Raw genomic sequence first — 15,713 nt, forward strand, 5'->3', positions numbered from 1 at the left:
TTAAAAAGTTACGGTGGATCAAAATTTTTCTCCATCTCTTTCGCACACCCTTTAGCTGAGTAACGGGTATCTGATAGTCGGGGCACCCGACTATAGCGTTCTCTCTTGTTAATACCTATGTAAGTACCTTCATAATTCCAAAGGTATATAAGAATCTGTAGCTAGGTAAGGTAAAAGGTACTCAATTATTTTTATACCTAGGTAAGGTAAAAGGTACCACTAAATTGTACCTAGGTACATACCTTGGTAAAAGTATCTAGGTATGTCCCAACACTGCTTATGGCACTGCGGCCGCACCGTATTTAGCCATACGCATCATGGCTTACCTTGCAGATCAACACATCGACAACTATAAGCTCAGAGCTAGAGCCATTAAATCATCGTTCTACGTTGATGACTTCTTTGGAGGAGCAGACACAGAAATGAAACTTCATCAAATTAAGGAGGAAGTCACAGCTATCATTCAAATCACAGTAAGTTTGTGAAGGACGATACCATCAAACTGTTAAATTTAGACGAGGACAAGGTCACCAGCGTACTTGGTCTAAAATGGGATCAAGATTTGGACATATTCATATTCTCGTTTTCGCCTAGAACCACCTCGGACCTCGTTATTTTTTCAATAGCGTCCTCGCTGTTCGACCCGTTGGGATTGGTAACACCAATTATAACATCCAAGTCCAGAGTTGCTCCAACCAAGAAATTTTCGCTGCCTAAGTTGGAAGTCTGTGGGGCACATCTGCTCCCACAACTCTATCGCAGGAATCTTCGCGGACAGAGAGCCGACCACATTCTTGTGGTGCGACACTGGACTCGACAGCACTCAGCCACGTTGTCAACCTTCGTCGGCAATCGAATCTCGGAAATTCAGGAATCAACAGCAGACTGTCATTGGAGACACGTTCCTACTCACTGCAACCAGTGTTAGAACATACCTAGATACTTTTACCTAGGTACGTAGCTAGGTACAATTTAGTGGTACCTTTTACCTTACCTAGGTATAAAAATAATTGAGTACCTTTTAACTTACCTAGGTATAAAAATAATTGAGTACCTTTTAACTTACCTAGGTATAAAAATAATTGAGTACCTTTTACCTTACCTAGCTACAGATTTTTATATACCTTTGGAATTATTAAGGTACTTACATACATAGGTATTAAACATTGCTCTGATTTAAAATAGCCAAATCTGACTGCGACACTGTAGTATCGTTTCATTGTATCGTTTCGTTTCGAAATTGTAATAGTCGGAACGCAGCATTAAAAGTCATTGGAATTCAGCCGTTCTATTGTTTGTTTCGTGAAGTTAAAACTAATCGCAGTTTTATTTTATATAATTTTGTGCACGTATGTATGTTCCCATCACTACATCAATTTATTTATGAAACCAAAGTGTATTTGGCGCGCAAAAATGCCGTATGTACGTAAACAAACGGCATATACATATGCACAATATATAGTCAATGTTTCTACATACGGAATTTTTGCGCGCCAAATATGTACATGAGGGTTTCATAAATACATTAATGAAGTGATACGTGCATACAATTATTCATGCCGCGTGTTTTAAAAATATATACACAAAATTATAACATTTAAATTTAAATGAAATGAAAAGATATTGTTTGATTAAGACGACTAAAAACTGAAAACTAGTCTTATTTTAAGTTTAAATGATTACATTGAACAAAACAAAAAAATTATAAAAAATAAAAAATAAACAATATATTTACCTTTTACCTTTACCTAGGTACTGGGAAATTGAAGTACCTTTACCTTACCTAGGTATTTATTTTTGCCCAATACCTTTTACCTTACCTAGGTAAAAAAACACAGTACCTTTCCCAACACTGACTGCAACCCGGCAGATCTACTCGCCAGGGGCTGTACAGTTGCTGACCTGCAAACCTTCAGGGACCCTCAGGTTTCAGGGACCTGAATTTTTACGAAAAGATCATTATCATTGGATAAATGACAATAAGAAAGACATCGACATGGAGGTTGTGCAACTGGAGACAAGGAAATCAGCCTTCGTCGTACACACCGTCAATAACACACTGCTCTCAGGAATTCATAAAATTAGCTCGTATTTTCGCTGTTTACCTGTTATTGCCTGAATGTACAGATTTTCGGATCGCAGCCGTAAAGTGTTTCTGAATCAGTCGTTATCGCCGACTCCCACTGAGTTGCAGCGGGCATTACACTGCATCGTGTGGAACATCCAAACCAGAAACATCGTTGCTGCGCAAGGGCCATCCTCTTCGTAATAACCTACATAAAAAAAATCGGATTATATGCAAAATCAAATTTTTAACGGCTTGTCGAAATCAAATTTCGATTGGACTGAAATTCGTTTCACGTTAAAAATGGTTGGTTGGAATGGAATGGTTGAAAGACATTAACGAGTCTGCCATTACAGTAATTGACGACAATCTATACTGCAAGTCCTGCCAAAAACATGTAAGAAATGTAAATATATTAAATTATATTCTATCTTATAATTTAATGTCCTAGATTGGTAGTGATCGTAAGTCGCAACTTATACAACACATAAGAACAGAATTACATAAGCAAAAGCCAAATAGTATAACATCTAGAAAAGAACAAGAAACTCCGTTTTTTTCCGATCTGTGTGAAGCCATGATAGCAGTTAACCTACCATTTAAATCAATTAACAACAACATTTTTAGAACTTTTTTACACAAATCAAAACATACCAGACGAAAGTACCACACGCAAAAACTATCTAGACAGAAGCTATCAAAAAGCCCTCCAAGAAATTAAAAATGAAATAGGGAATAACGCTATTTGGATATCAGTAGACGAGACAACCGACAGGAATGGACGTTATATAGAAAATTTAATAACTGGATCACTGGATGAGAAGAAGTCCATTCTTGATTGCTTGTCGTCAAATAGAAAAAGTCAACAACAGTATAATTTCTAGATTTGTAAACAATGGATTGAGATCTCTATGGCCAGACCTAAATGAAGAAAATGTACTGCTTATGGTTACAGACGCAGCTGCTTATATGATAAAGGCTGGTCAAAACTTGAAGGTATTTTATCCCAACATGATACATGTGACTTGCTTGGCCCACGGATTGCATCGGGTCGCAGAAACTATTCGAGGACATTTCCCAAAAGTCAACAAATACATACAAATACAAACAAATACATATCGGACGTTAAAAAAATATTTCTGAAATCTCCCCACCGTTGCGCCCAATACAAATTGATGGTAGATATTGAATTACCGCCGGAGCCAATAATAACGAGATGGGGAACTTGGATTGATATATTAAAGATAAAATTAAAGGATGTACTATTGAAAAGCCCGGACTTTAAAACGATTGAAAAAATGAATGACTCAATTAACAGCATAGATGGAATGAATTCGATTGACGATTTAAACATGGAAAATATCTATAAATATAAATATGCTCCATTGACGTCGTGCGATGTTGAAAGAAGCTTTTCCGCATTTAAGCTTTTACTCACAGACAAAAAAACAAAATTAACTGTTAAAAATATAGAAAAAATTTTGGTCACATATTGTAAACAAAATTACAACTAAAATGTACTTTAACATCCTAACTATTGCTTAGCGTGATCCCCAAAGCACTAAATACACTCATATTAAATACGTATTTTTTCTGATTTTTTTTGGTGTAATGGCGAATATATAAATTTGTTGCGTGTGGTTTTCAACAATTTTTTTTTTGTTTAAAACCAATTCCAGCTGAATTGGGGCTTTGCACTTTCAATTTCCCTGTGGATCGGCTAATGTGGCGGGTACAGTTTTCAAAAATTATATTGATTGGTCCAACTTTTTAAATTATAGAAATAAGCAGTAGTTTGATGAAAATGTTCACAAACTAATACGATTTTTGAAACCGATTTTCTTAAGATACGGTGGTGCGATTGTAGCTATTTTTATGTATACCCCTTCTGTCAGCTACAGAAATACATTTTAAACATTTTTACCATTAAGCTCGAAATATATGTGCCTGTAAGAGACAGAAAAATATTCGACATATTTTGCATATTCTCGACATATTTTACATATTCTTGACATATTTTGCATATTCTCGACATATTTTGCATATTCCATTGCATAAAAATATGCATATTTGCGATATGTCGTCGTCATTCGAATACCAATTTAATATAGTGCCTAAATCCAAAATTTGGCGGTATTTGAAGCAAAAATGAAGAAAAACATATAATCCGATGTCTTCTAATAATTGGCAAACAGGCCCCAACCACAAAAATTGTCAATTCTACTAAGTAAATTGTTACTCTTACGTAATTCGTAAACGTAAGGGTTACTATAAAAAAAATAGTTATGCTACTGTAAGAAAGGGTAGAATGTGCCCGAACCATAAATTGTACTTAACTTACTATTTTTATAGTAAATATACAATTATTTATAGTTATTTCACAGTAAAATATAAGTAATATTAAAAAGGTTACCTTTTCCAAAAGTGACTTTATCCAACACCTTATAAAGGTTCGGGTTGCACTTGACTTCCAGCTAGTGTGGAAGTATAATAAAGACTTAAGACAGAAAATAAGTCTTAAGCAGGCCATCCACAGTCGAATTGGTTCGGCGAACATGATCGTGTTTTCATCGTTGGTGGTAGTGTTCGCGTTTAGATTTCATATAAATTTATTCGACGTTTTGTTCGACAAAGATAGAAACGATTCCATCTTGCCTGTGTTCGTGAAAATATTCGTCGAGCAAATTCGACTGTGGATGGCCTGCTTTATTGACAGAATTCATGAATGGCTAGACCCAGTTGGGAATTATAAATAAAAATTCGTGTTTCTAACTCCATAATTTCAACATTACAAGTGGGTTTTCTTTCTTTTAATATATTGTTGATACATAAACTATTAAACTGATTGGGCTGGTCCCAAAAAAAATTAATCCTATTCTTATACACTTGTCCTTAAATTGGTACACCTTCTCTTCTCTAAATGCTATAAAACTGGAGTATCAATAAACGTAATACCATTTCTTAGAAAAGCAACTTACCTAGCGAATTCAAACTTATCGATCCACTATGGGTATCCTAATTTTAAAGTATATCTTAGTTCCTACACTCTCTGAACTTGTCCTCAACACAGAATACATGTCTTCCACTGAGTCCAACGTAATATTCTGTTTTCTAAAATGTCTCCTATAAGTCCTAACTCCTGTTGTCCTAAAATAAATTTCGGAAGGATATTCCATTTTGATAGCTACATACTCTCGGCTATATTATTATTGTATCCCAACACAATGTCCAAATTATAACTAATCCTAATCATTTTTTGAATGATTTTTATTTCTACGTTTTCCTCTTCCAACTCCTTATAAACTGAATTTTGAGCATACTTACTATAATCATTTATTTCCTGCTGCTCCGTATTTATGAATTTAGTTATATTGTTAAATCTATCTATCAAATTGTTATTTAATATAACATCTTTAAAAACGCATATTCCTTAATCCTGATACCCTGCAATTCTCTTTCTATGTTTTTTTGATCCTCTGCATCCATATTGCCTGTTACCGTTTTTACCATGCTACCTAATACATTAATTAATCGCCTCCTGCTTCTTTTTATTGGCATAACTATTCTTATCATATCAATAACTTCTCCTATTTTATTATCCAACATCCTCAGCGTTTGTTTCATTTCAATATTCGCTTCCCGTTTTAATAAAGCTGCAGTGTCATTAAACTGTTGAATGGTCGCTGAGATATCCGTTAAATCGACAGTTTGGGTGATTTGACGATATGAGTTAATAATTCTCGCTCCCCCAAATCTATTTTGGCGACGAGCTGTTTATTTTCAAAAGTTTATTGCCCTCAGCATCCTGTAAATATTAGTTCACAACAAGTCATTAGTATTTATTAGTTTCCTGATTTTAGATTTGTGTATTTTTTGTTGTCTTTCGGTGATTAATGTTACCCCCTTATCTTCATATACTTTGTGTTTCGTAAACCTTGGTGTGGTCTTATCCCTTCTGTTCTCTTTTCTATATATCGTATCCCCACTTCTAAGTTGCATTGGATCACTTCTTCCTTTATTCAATCTTTCCGTCCTTTTTCTCTTTTCCTGTTCAAGCTTTTCTTTTACCTGATCGTATAATGTTGCCTGAAATTCGTTTAATCTTTTGATATAGTCATGTTCGTCCCTAATTCCACTGTGTGTACTTCCCGTGAACAATTCAAATGGCGTCAACTTGGTAGTTGAATGAACAGCATTATTGTATGTTAATAGTGTCTCCGCTAATACTTCCTCATGCTCGTAGGTCAATTTATTCTTTCTACGAACATTCAATATTATCCTATATGTTTCAGTTAGTGTTGAATGAAGACGTTCCACTGTGGAATTACTCGATGACTGCTGGAATGACGTGTAGTGGAGTTCTATACCGTATTGTTTACAAAATTCCTTCACTAATTTGTTAGCAAATTCTGCCCCCTGATCACATACAATTTTTTTGGTATGCCGTACAATGACAAGTATGTTTTCAACGTCCTCGTTATACTTATAGCATCTCTAGCTACAATCGTAAACGCCGACGCAAACTTTGTCAGTTTGTCTATTAATGTCAACATCGTTTTGTTGTTAAAGCCTAGTACTCAGTTCGGCTAAGAGTTTTACTAGTCGAAAAATATTAATATTTTAGGATGAGTTTTTTTTGGAGTTCATCCGCAATGCATGTAGAATGGTCTTACTCTCAGCAAGCAAATTAACTGGCGCCAATTTTGAAATATTACAAAATGATTAGCCGACCTGGGTCGCAAGCTTTAAATTTGCTGTTGGAATGAGGATATGTATTGCTACAACTCCTACAGGCAGTTTTCCATTGGTTTTTGGGGTTTTCATTCTATTTATAATATGTTATTGGCACACCGCTTCTGCACAAACACAGCCAAAGATCAAATTTTTTATTCTTTGGGCCGCGGCTAAAGGCGTTCATCAGAATTCATCCGCTAAATCTAGTATTTTAGTGGTATTTTCTTACTATTTCCTTAGCTCAACTGAGTACCGAGGTGGGAAAAAGTCCCCGGCTAAGGGCTTTAGCTACCTATTTGCCTCTCGCTTACTCCTATGCTTAGCTAGCAGTTTTCGTCGTACTGAGTACTAGGCTTAATAAAATACAAATCTATGTGGATAACATCCACTGGGTATTTCGGAATGTCCGGTGTCTGATACTTAATCTTCTAAGGGCCGGTTTCTCGAGTGCCGGCTAACATTTCTCGAACAGACAAAGTCCCTGCTAAGGCATTTTGGATTTCTCGAGTAACAATGTGAGAGCTAACTTTGACAGGAACTCGGAGTCCCTATTAAGCGTTTTCGACTCGATAGAATGACAAAGCCAACTATGAAGAAGAAACGAAATCACAGCAGACTTTTCCTTTGAATTATACCAGGGATCGCAAGTAAGAATTACTTTTTTAAAAAAATTGACAAATAAGTCTTATTTTTGTCAATTTTTATTATAAAAGTTGACAAATAACTCTTATGCTTCAATTTTTATTATAAAAATCAACAAATATTTGTCAACTTTTATAATAAAAATTGAATTGAAATAACTCTTGAACTGTGGGGTACATTGGTTTAAAATTTATATATGTATAATCTGCGCTTTAATACCTTTCTGTTGATATGCCATATGTCCCCAAAATATTTTTGATGATGTAAAAAATATTATTATTATAAAAAATATATTGGGGTCATATGGCATAGCAACAGAAAGGTATTAAAGATTATACATATAAAATATATATATATATATATATAAAGATTATATATATACATATATAAATTTTAAACCAATGTACCCCACAGTTCACAATTGAAAAATAAGACTTATTTGTCAATTTTTTTAAAAAAGTAATTCTTACGTGCGATCCCTGAATTATACCCAAACAGCTGATAGAATAATCGAAGCACGCCATTTTTTGTGCTTCTCAGCACAATTCTGTGCGTTAACAGCACTCTGTAATTGTTTCTCGTTCAGATAAATTAAAGCAGTCGAGAAAGCGGATGTGCTTTTACGAACAGTTTATCTGGTATTTAAGTTTTTCGGACAGATAGCTATCAGGGACTTTGACAGGGACTCGAGAAACAGGCCCTAAGGGTTTCTATCATATTTAAACATCTGACAAATGTCACAACCCTTGATTACTTCCGTCACTATTTCCCTTATCCTCGGAAAATAAACGTTCCTCTTTAAATGTAGGATTGTTTCGTCAATTCCCCTATAGTTTCCAAAATCGCACATGTCTTTCCAGCCTTTAACTGCTCTCTAAGTATCTTTACAATCACTTCCTCACTAAAACTTGGTTCTATTATCATTTTTCTAATTTTCCCTTTATAGGGACTTTCCTTATGACTTCCTTCCTCTATTCCTATCTTCAATATTAGTTGCGCATTAAAATCGTTAAATGGTTTCTACGTAATTTCAATGTTATCCCTCCTTTCCTTCTCTTCTTCGTTGTCTCCTGCTTCACACTGCAACGTGCCTATCTCTGAGCCAATGTCTGTCATGAATACCTCCACGGGTATTCTACTCAATGCATTCGCTTTAGTGTTCAATTTACCCTTCTTGTATATACTTTCATATTCGTATTCTGCTAATTGCAACCTCCATCTCACTAATTTTGACGATGTCCCCTTCACACTGTTTAACGAAACTAACGGCCTATGGTCCGTTATTATACTGAACTTTCTCCCAAATAAATACGGACTTGCAAAGTCTTTTATGAATTTTCGGTAATAACCTAATAAACCTAAAAATTATTTAATTTCTTTCCGCGTAGTTGGCAGTTGATATTGTTTAATCACCTAAATTTTCTTCTGGTTTGGTTTAATTCCGTCTGAAGTCACTATATGTCCCAAGAATTATATCTCTTTCTTTAGAAACTCCGATTTGTCCTGCTGAACTTTAAGATTAGCTTCCCTTAATTACTCGAATACTATTTTCAAATCGTTAATGTGCTGCTGCAAAGATGGTGAATATATGATGATATCATTCATGTAAACAATACTCTGTTATTATCTCTATCAAAAATCTTAGCGATCTCCCGAAAGGGGACCCTATTAATATATAAGGCAACTCTTCACCTAATCCTGGTCTATCATTTGTGTCGAGGCTTTAAACCGAAAATTTTGAGTCTCTCCACCTTGTCCGTTCTCCCCTGTATTGACATTATTGATTCTCTGCGAACTTGCCGTGTTCGTCCTCGAGGTCTCCGACCTTTTTCCTTTACCATTTTCTCCTAAGGGCAACCCTTTCCTAGACACTTCCCTTATGTCATCCATTAAGTCATCTTCATCCCTCTTGTCCGAAAAATGTTGAATTAATGCTTTCATGTAGTCCCACACCAATAATGTTGCGTCCCGTTCCAAAACTGAATTGGCCTGACCCATAATTTTATTCCGAATTGCTCCTAATAATACATCCTTATATGGCGTATTATCTTTATCCCTAATCAACACCATCACCCTCTCAACCTGTTCAATGAAATTATTTGGTTCCACTTCTCCACTATAAGTTGGCAAGGCTTTTATAATTTCGGGGATTTGCCACTCATTATCATTTCCGTGAGACATTATAGCTACTTCCTGTTCTTCTTGCTCAGTCACTTCTAAAATTTGATCCAGTGCACCCCTTGACGCTGATCTTGTTAGCCTATCTGTCAGCGGAATTACTCTTTGCTTAGAGGTACTACTTGACATTAATGTTTATTCTTGTCCACTAAATATGCGTTTGCCAATGTATCAACAATACTTCTTATTCAGTGGCGGATCCAGGATTTTGTTCTGGGGGGTGATATCAGAACAAATTTTTTGTTGCATACTTTTTGTATACCAAAATTCCTTCAATTTTTCACCCGAGTGGGGGGTGATATATCACCCATATCACCCCCCGTGGATCCGCGCATTATTATCGGATTCCGATACTACTCCGATTTCTACTTGAGAAAGGGTTTCTTGCAGCTATATGTTATTTGTTAAAATTTATAGGTGTCTTAAAACTAATGTCGTTTTGGGAAATTCGTCGGATTCGTTCAATATCTTTTTTGTGTATATGTGGTAGTGCTATTTCTTCAAACTTAATACTATGAGTATTCCGTCTGCTAGTGACAACGTGGAACTTAGTATGCGCAGTTTTTTCTTCCTCTCTTTCTTTCTCTATTTTTTTTTTTAACTTTCTCCTTTTCTAATGATATGCTACCTTGCTTGTTGTAAAGACCGCTCTGCCCAATGCAGTTGGAGAAAATTCTCTAATTTCTAGCACGGTTTTTCTTTGCAACAAAATCAAGTTTTAATAATTTTCTCTGTAGCCCGCAGCTTCGCCTGCGGAAATTAAAATTGAAAATTTAGCATTGCTTTATCTTTGGTACTTATTTTAAATCTAAAACATTCCTAAAAACAAAAATATTTTGTCCCTTTAAATCTTCTTAAAAAAACATGTGTCTTTTTTAAATCTTTTTAAAATTATTATGGATTGTTTGCATAAGTTAACAGATGGACAAAACAGAAACAAACAGATTCCTTTTTCGACACAAATCCTTACACTAATTTCATTCAAAACATTAGTATTTTGTCCAAAACATTTTATTTAAATATAGAATGTCATACTGCGATGAGAATGTAATTAAATTCCCAATCCATTGCCATTAAAGCCTAGAAACATTATTTGCAAAAAAAAATTTCTTTAAGAAAAAATAGATAGGATACGAATTTGATTAAATTTACATGTTAACAAGAAAGGAAGCTAGCTTCGGCAAGCCGAAACTTATATACCCTTATATATCATTCTATTAATTTACAAATCGCAAAAATGTTAAAATTCCTATTATTTCACATTAATTTTTCAAGCGTTTCTATGGGAGCTATATGATATAGTAGTTCGATCTTTTTAAAATTAAAATCGAAATTCGGAAATATTTAAAAATAATCATATCCCATAGTAGAAGAGAACGTAATAAAAATCAACAAAAATATAATATTTTTCCGATTAATTTACATTTAAGTTTTTCACCGTTCCTATGGCACCTATATGATATAGTGATCCGATTTTTTTAATTCAAAATTCAGAAACATATAAAAAATAATATTCCCAAGAGTAGAAGATAATATTTGAGAAAACACCGAAGCTAGAATTTTTTTAGCGTTTCCTTCCTATGGGAGCTATAAGATATAGTTGTCCGATCCGGTCGGTTCCGACATATATACTACCTGCAATAGAAAGAAGACTTTTGCAAAAGTTTCGTCCAGATAGCTCAAAAACTGAGAGACTAGTTTGCGTAGAAACAGACAGACGGATAGACGGACATGGCTAGATCGACTCGTCTTGTGATGCTGATCAAAAATATATATACTTTATGGGGTCGGAAACGTCTCCTTCACTGCGTTGCAAACTTCTGACTGAAATCATAATACCCTCTGCAAGGGTATAAAAATATTAAACTCTTTTTCAATTTCGGAGACTTTTGACTATTGCTGGCCCGCTCTTACCCAGATAAATTTATGCATTTTATACCCGTAGAGTAAAAGGGTATATTAGATTCGTGCAAAAGTATGTAACAGCTAGAAGGAAGCGTTTCAGACCACATAAAGTATATGTATTCTTGATCAGGGACATTAGCCGAGTCGGTCTAGCCATGTCCGTCTGTCCGTCTCTCCGTCTGTCCGTCTGTATGAACGCTTAGATCTCAGAAACTACAAAATCTAGAAGGTTGAGATTTACCACACATATTCTTTGGCTTCCTACGCAGCGCAAGTTTATTTTAGCCGAGCTCCACGCCCCCTCTAACACCCACAATCGCCCACTAACTATTTTAAATGGGTCCTGCGCCCACATCTTTAAAGATTTCCGAGAAGTATAAATGCAATTTTGTTGTGTATATTTATACCAAATCGGACCATTCATTTAAAAGTTATACGCAATCAAAATTTATATATCTATCTCCCTCGCACTCCGATTAGCTGAGTTACGATTATTAGTCGGGACACCAACCCGAGTACAGCGTTCGCACTCCCATTAGCTGAGTGACGGGTATTAGATATTCGGGACACCAACCCGACTATAGCGTTCTCTCTTGTTTTGTATGAATTAAGAGTGCAAAAATATGAATTTCAAAGCAGTACTTTATCGAAAACAAAGCAAAAAACTGCCAAAATATGGATTACACGCCGCGTTAAGTTTGTAATTCAATTCCAAATCGATTAGCGTTTAACTCTGGAAAAAAAACTTGTATTCTTAAAAAAAATTGCTAAAAGTTTTACATAGCTCTCCAACAACCAATATAATAATTTTGATTAAGATTTAAAAAATTTGAGGGAATATTTTTAATTTAAGTTCGCCTTGAAATGTTACAACCGCTTCAAAATGTGATGGGATGTTTATCCTTCGACAGTTAAAAAAAAAATTAATGTCTCGAATTCTTATTTTAAAAAAATGAATGCCAGAGATAGGATAATTTTAGGCTTAATTTTATTTCATCGGTCCATTAAAACAAATCCTGTTGATATTGGCCTTGCTACCTCGTTCTACATTTTCTATTTCTATTTTCTATTTCTATTTTTTGTTTTTTAAAGATGCAATTTTTAAACTATTTAAACCAAGTTATGTTTACTCTTTGTAAAATAATAATTATTAATTAATTAATAATTAATAATAATAATAAATAATAATTAATTAGTTACCTAAGAATGTAGCAAAGCTAATTTTATGCACATGGGTAAGTACAAACCAAATACTCTTGGCGAATTGGCTACCGGGGGGTTTTTGAAAGGTATCCACAGTAGACAACTATTATAAGGGAAGCAAATATGCGGAGCAATGTTTTGCTTTATGTATTTGACTAATTTAAGAAAAGACATCAAGAAAGGCAATTCCAAATTACTGCATTTTACCATTGATATTTTGTTTCAGTATTTTTGTTTTCACATTAATTTTTCACCTTGATTAGAATTATATTAATAATAAGGTAGGCAGGTGGGCGGGGAAGCCGTGAATCAAATTGTTTAAACATTTGAATTCGTTTAAACAATATGAGGCACGTGTAATAAAGAGCAAGATAATCAATTGGTTTGAATATTTAATGTTCTTTTAATATTATCAATGCGATTTGAATTTTAGTTCACAAAAATCGGTTACAAAATGTCTTATGTAAGTATGTTGTGGAAATGTAAATGAAATATTCTTTTAGCAAACGGATATCAGTATTGTCTTGAATTTGAATTTGATCGAATCTCAATTCCCCTGTAGTTCGGCGGGACAGGTCCCGAACTAGCGAAATCGCCATACACCGGGGGCTTGGGACTAACTCCCGTTCATACCACCCGCAATGTAAATTTCTATCCACTTTTACCACGGCATGTCCTAGGCGGTGGTCATATGGCGAAGTTCTGCATTACCTTTCGCCACAAAAGGGACCGATAGGTGGTCCCATATTATACCCCTTTTCGCCACAAAAGGGGCCACCTATCGGACCCTCTATCGGACCACCTATCGGTCCCTTGTGTGGTGAAAAGGGGTATTAAATGGGACCACCTATCGGTCCCTTTTGTGGCGAAAAGGGGTATGAAATGGGGTTGGTGTTTTCAATACCAAAAAAGGTGAATGCTATGAAACTTCCCAAGAAAAAATACTTTTTGTTAAATTAATTTATTGTATTATAAGTAGACAATTTTTCTATTTTTTTAATTTATATTTATTGAACAAATTCCTCTGCTGACACGTTTTTGTTGAGTTCCTCATTGTTGTTATTATTTGATTTGGATTTATTTTAAAAAAACCGTTTCTTTTGCAATTGAATTGCCTTGGGAATCAATATTTCTGCATTACCAGATTATGAAACAACATCTAAAAAAAATAAGATTTTAGTGTTTTAAAATAAAATGAGAACAGAAACTAACTATGGCAAGCCAAAGTTTTAATACCCTTGCAGCTTTCAGAAATAAAATTGTGACTAGAAAAGCATAAATATAAAATAAGAATAACCAACAGTTAAATGTAGACTTATTTCACGCTTTTGAAACTTGAACCGACAGACAGACGGACATGGTTAAATGGATTTACTTTATAGGTTTGAAAAGGTCTCCTTTACTGCGTAACAAACTTCTGGACTAAATTATAATTCCCTCTGCATGGGTTTAAATCAGCGGTCGGCAGCGCCCTATTAAGTGAGCATAGGGTTTTGTTCTGAAGCCGCGCTGCTCGCACATGTATAACGTAGAACAGTGGTCTGCACACACACATCGTTGAGCTGCCCAGTGCAAATTACTCACACAAATATAAAACAAAATGTCAACGTATGTGTGTGCCGACCGCTGGTTTAAATATATATTTTTAGATTTTGTTATACAAGCCTGTTTACATCAAACCATGTTTTAAAAGTGAAAAGCAGAAAAAGACAGAAAGAAATAGGATTAAAGACAGATGGCATTCTAAGTAAATAGATTGAAATTGAATCAAGAAACTAAGTGTATTTTAAAAAATACAGTTATAAAAATAACCTACCGTGAAGTGCACCATAGAAATGTGTAAAGGAGTTTACGGCTTTTTTTTTCCAGAAAGGCCTTTAACATTAAATCCCACAACAAACTCATCCGTGAGAACCCTCCGCAAGTTTTGTAAACCCCCTTCTGGCAGCAACAACGATCTCATGGCTTTAATCTAAAAAGGAAGAAAATTTCACTAATATATTTATATCAAAGAAAAAAGACTTACGTAGGAGTCCTTTGCACCACTTTTTCTCCTTCTCCTCTTTAACAAATCGACGAATGTGCCTGTTGCTATTCATGGCTAAATATCACACATTATTAGGTATTTCACTTGCACAACTCATGGTGTTACTCACCTGTTGACGACACTTCAGATCACAACAAAATATAACACTTTAAATGTACAATAAGACAAATTAAATACAATGTTTACAAAATTTGGCGCAAACGTTGGGTTAGTGATGGTAGCGGGGTTGGGTAGTTATGGCAATCCGTTACGATTAATATTGCGACTACCGATATCGTATAATCGATGGCAATAAAAACATTCGCTAATATTATTTTTGTTTAGTTCTATGTATATAAAATTAGGTACTTATATATTTATGTTATGAAAGGAAAGAAAACGTTTTGCTACTGAACCACCGCTATTGTTAAAAATATTGCTGCAGCTAAATTGCTCATTATTAAATATAAATAATATAATAAGAAATAAAATTCTATCATTTATTATTTTATTTTATCTCATTATTAAGTTTTTATTTTATTATTTTAACTTTTTTTAAATTTGTTTTTTATTTAAACAAAATAAAGTTGTATTCGTTATTAAAATCATTATATACTTGTCAAAAATTTCATTTTACAATTTTTTAACTCATATAGAAGTGTTTACATAGAAGTGTTCACTCTCCGATAACTCTTTTGCTCTTGTAAAAAATACACACGCCACCTATTGACCCTTAAGGGACCACTGGGTGGTCGATCCCTTTTCTACCCCGAAAGTGCCACCGGCCCCCTTGAGAACTACAGGGGATCCTTAGTCACCCAGCGGGAATGTGAGAAGTTGGTTTTTGTGTTCTTGAAATCCTGTTCCTTTTTGCAGGCGGCGGTGTAGGGATAGATAATTTCTGAGCGCTAAATGAGGGTGGGTTTCTGAGTAGCATCAATATCAGGCCATTTATGCGCT

General features: G+C 34.7%; 2 long non-coding RNA genes across 2 annotated transcripts; one reads left to right on the top strand and one right to left on the bottom strand.

The window, feature by feature from the left end:
- The first annotated feature begins 308 nt into the window (after positions 1-308).
- Positions 309-1,755, top strand: LOC138912496 (uncharacterized). The gene is made up of 2 exons (XR_011418050.1): positions 309-473; positions 595-1,755. It is a non-coding gene; the product is annotated as an uncharacterized lncRNA (long non-coding RNA).
- A 12,024-nt stretch (positions 1,756-13,779) lies between these two features.
- Positions 13,780-15,047, bottom strand: LOC138912640 (uncharacterized). The gene is made up of 4 exons (XR_011418204.1): positions 14,884-15,047; positions 14,754-14,828; positions 14,544-14,699; positions 13,780-13,886 (listed from the first exon to the last, which is right to left on the bottom strand). It is a non-coding gene; the product is annotated as an uncharacterized lncRNA (long non-coding RNA).
- Between the last annotated feature and the right edge of the window lie 666 nt (positions 15,048-15,713).

The sequence above is a fragment of the Drosophila takahashii genome, chromosome 2R, assembly GCF_030179915.1.
Source record: "Drosophila takahashii strain IR98-3 E-12201 chromosome 2R, DtakHiC1v2, whole genome shotgun sequence".
Classification (NCBI taxonomy): domain Eukaryota; kingdom Metazoa; phylum Arthropoda; class Insecta; order Diptera; family Drosophilidae; genus Drosophila; species Drosophila takahashii.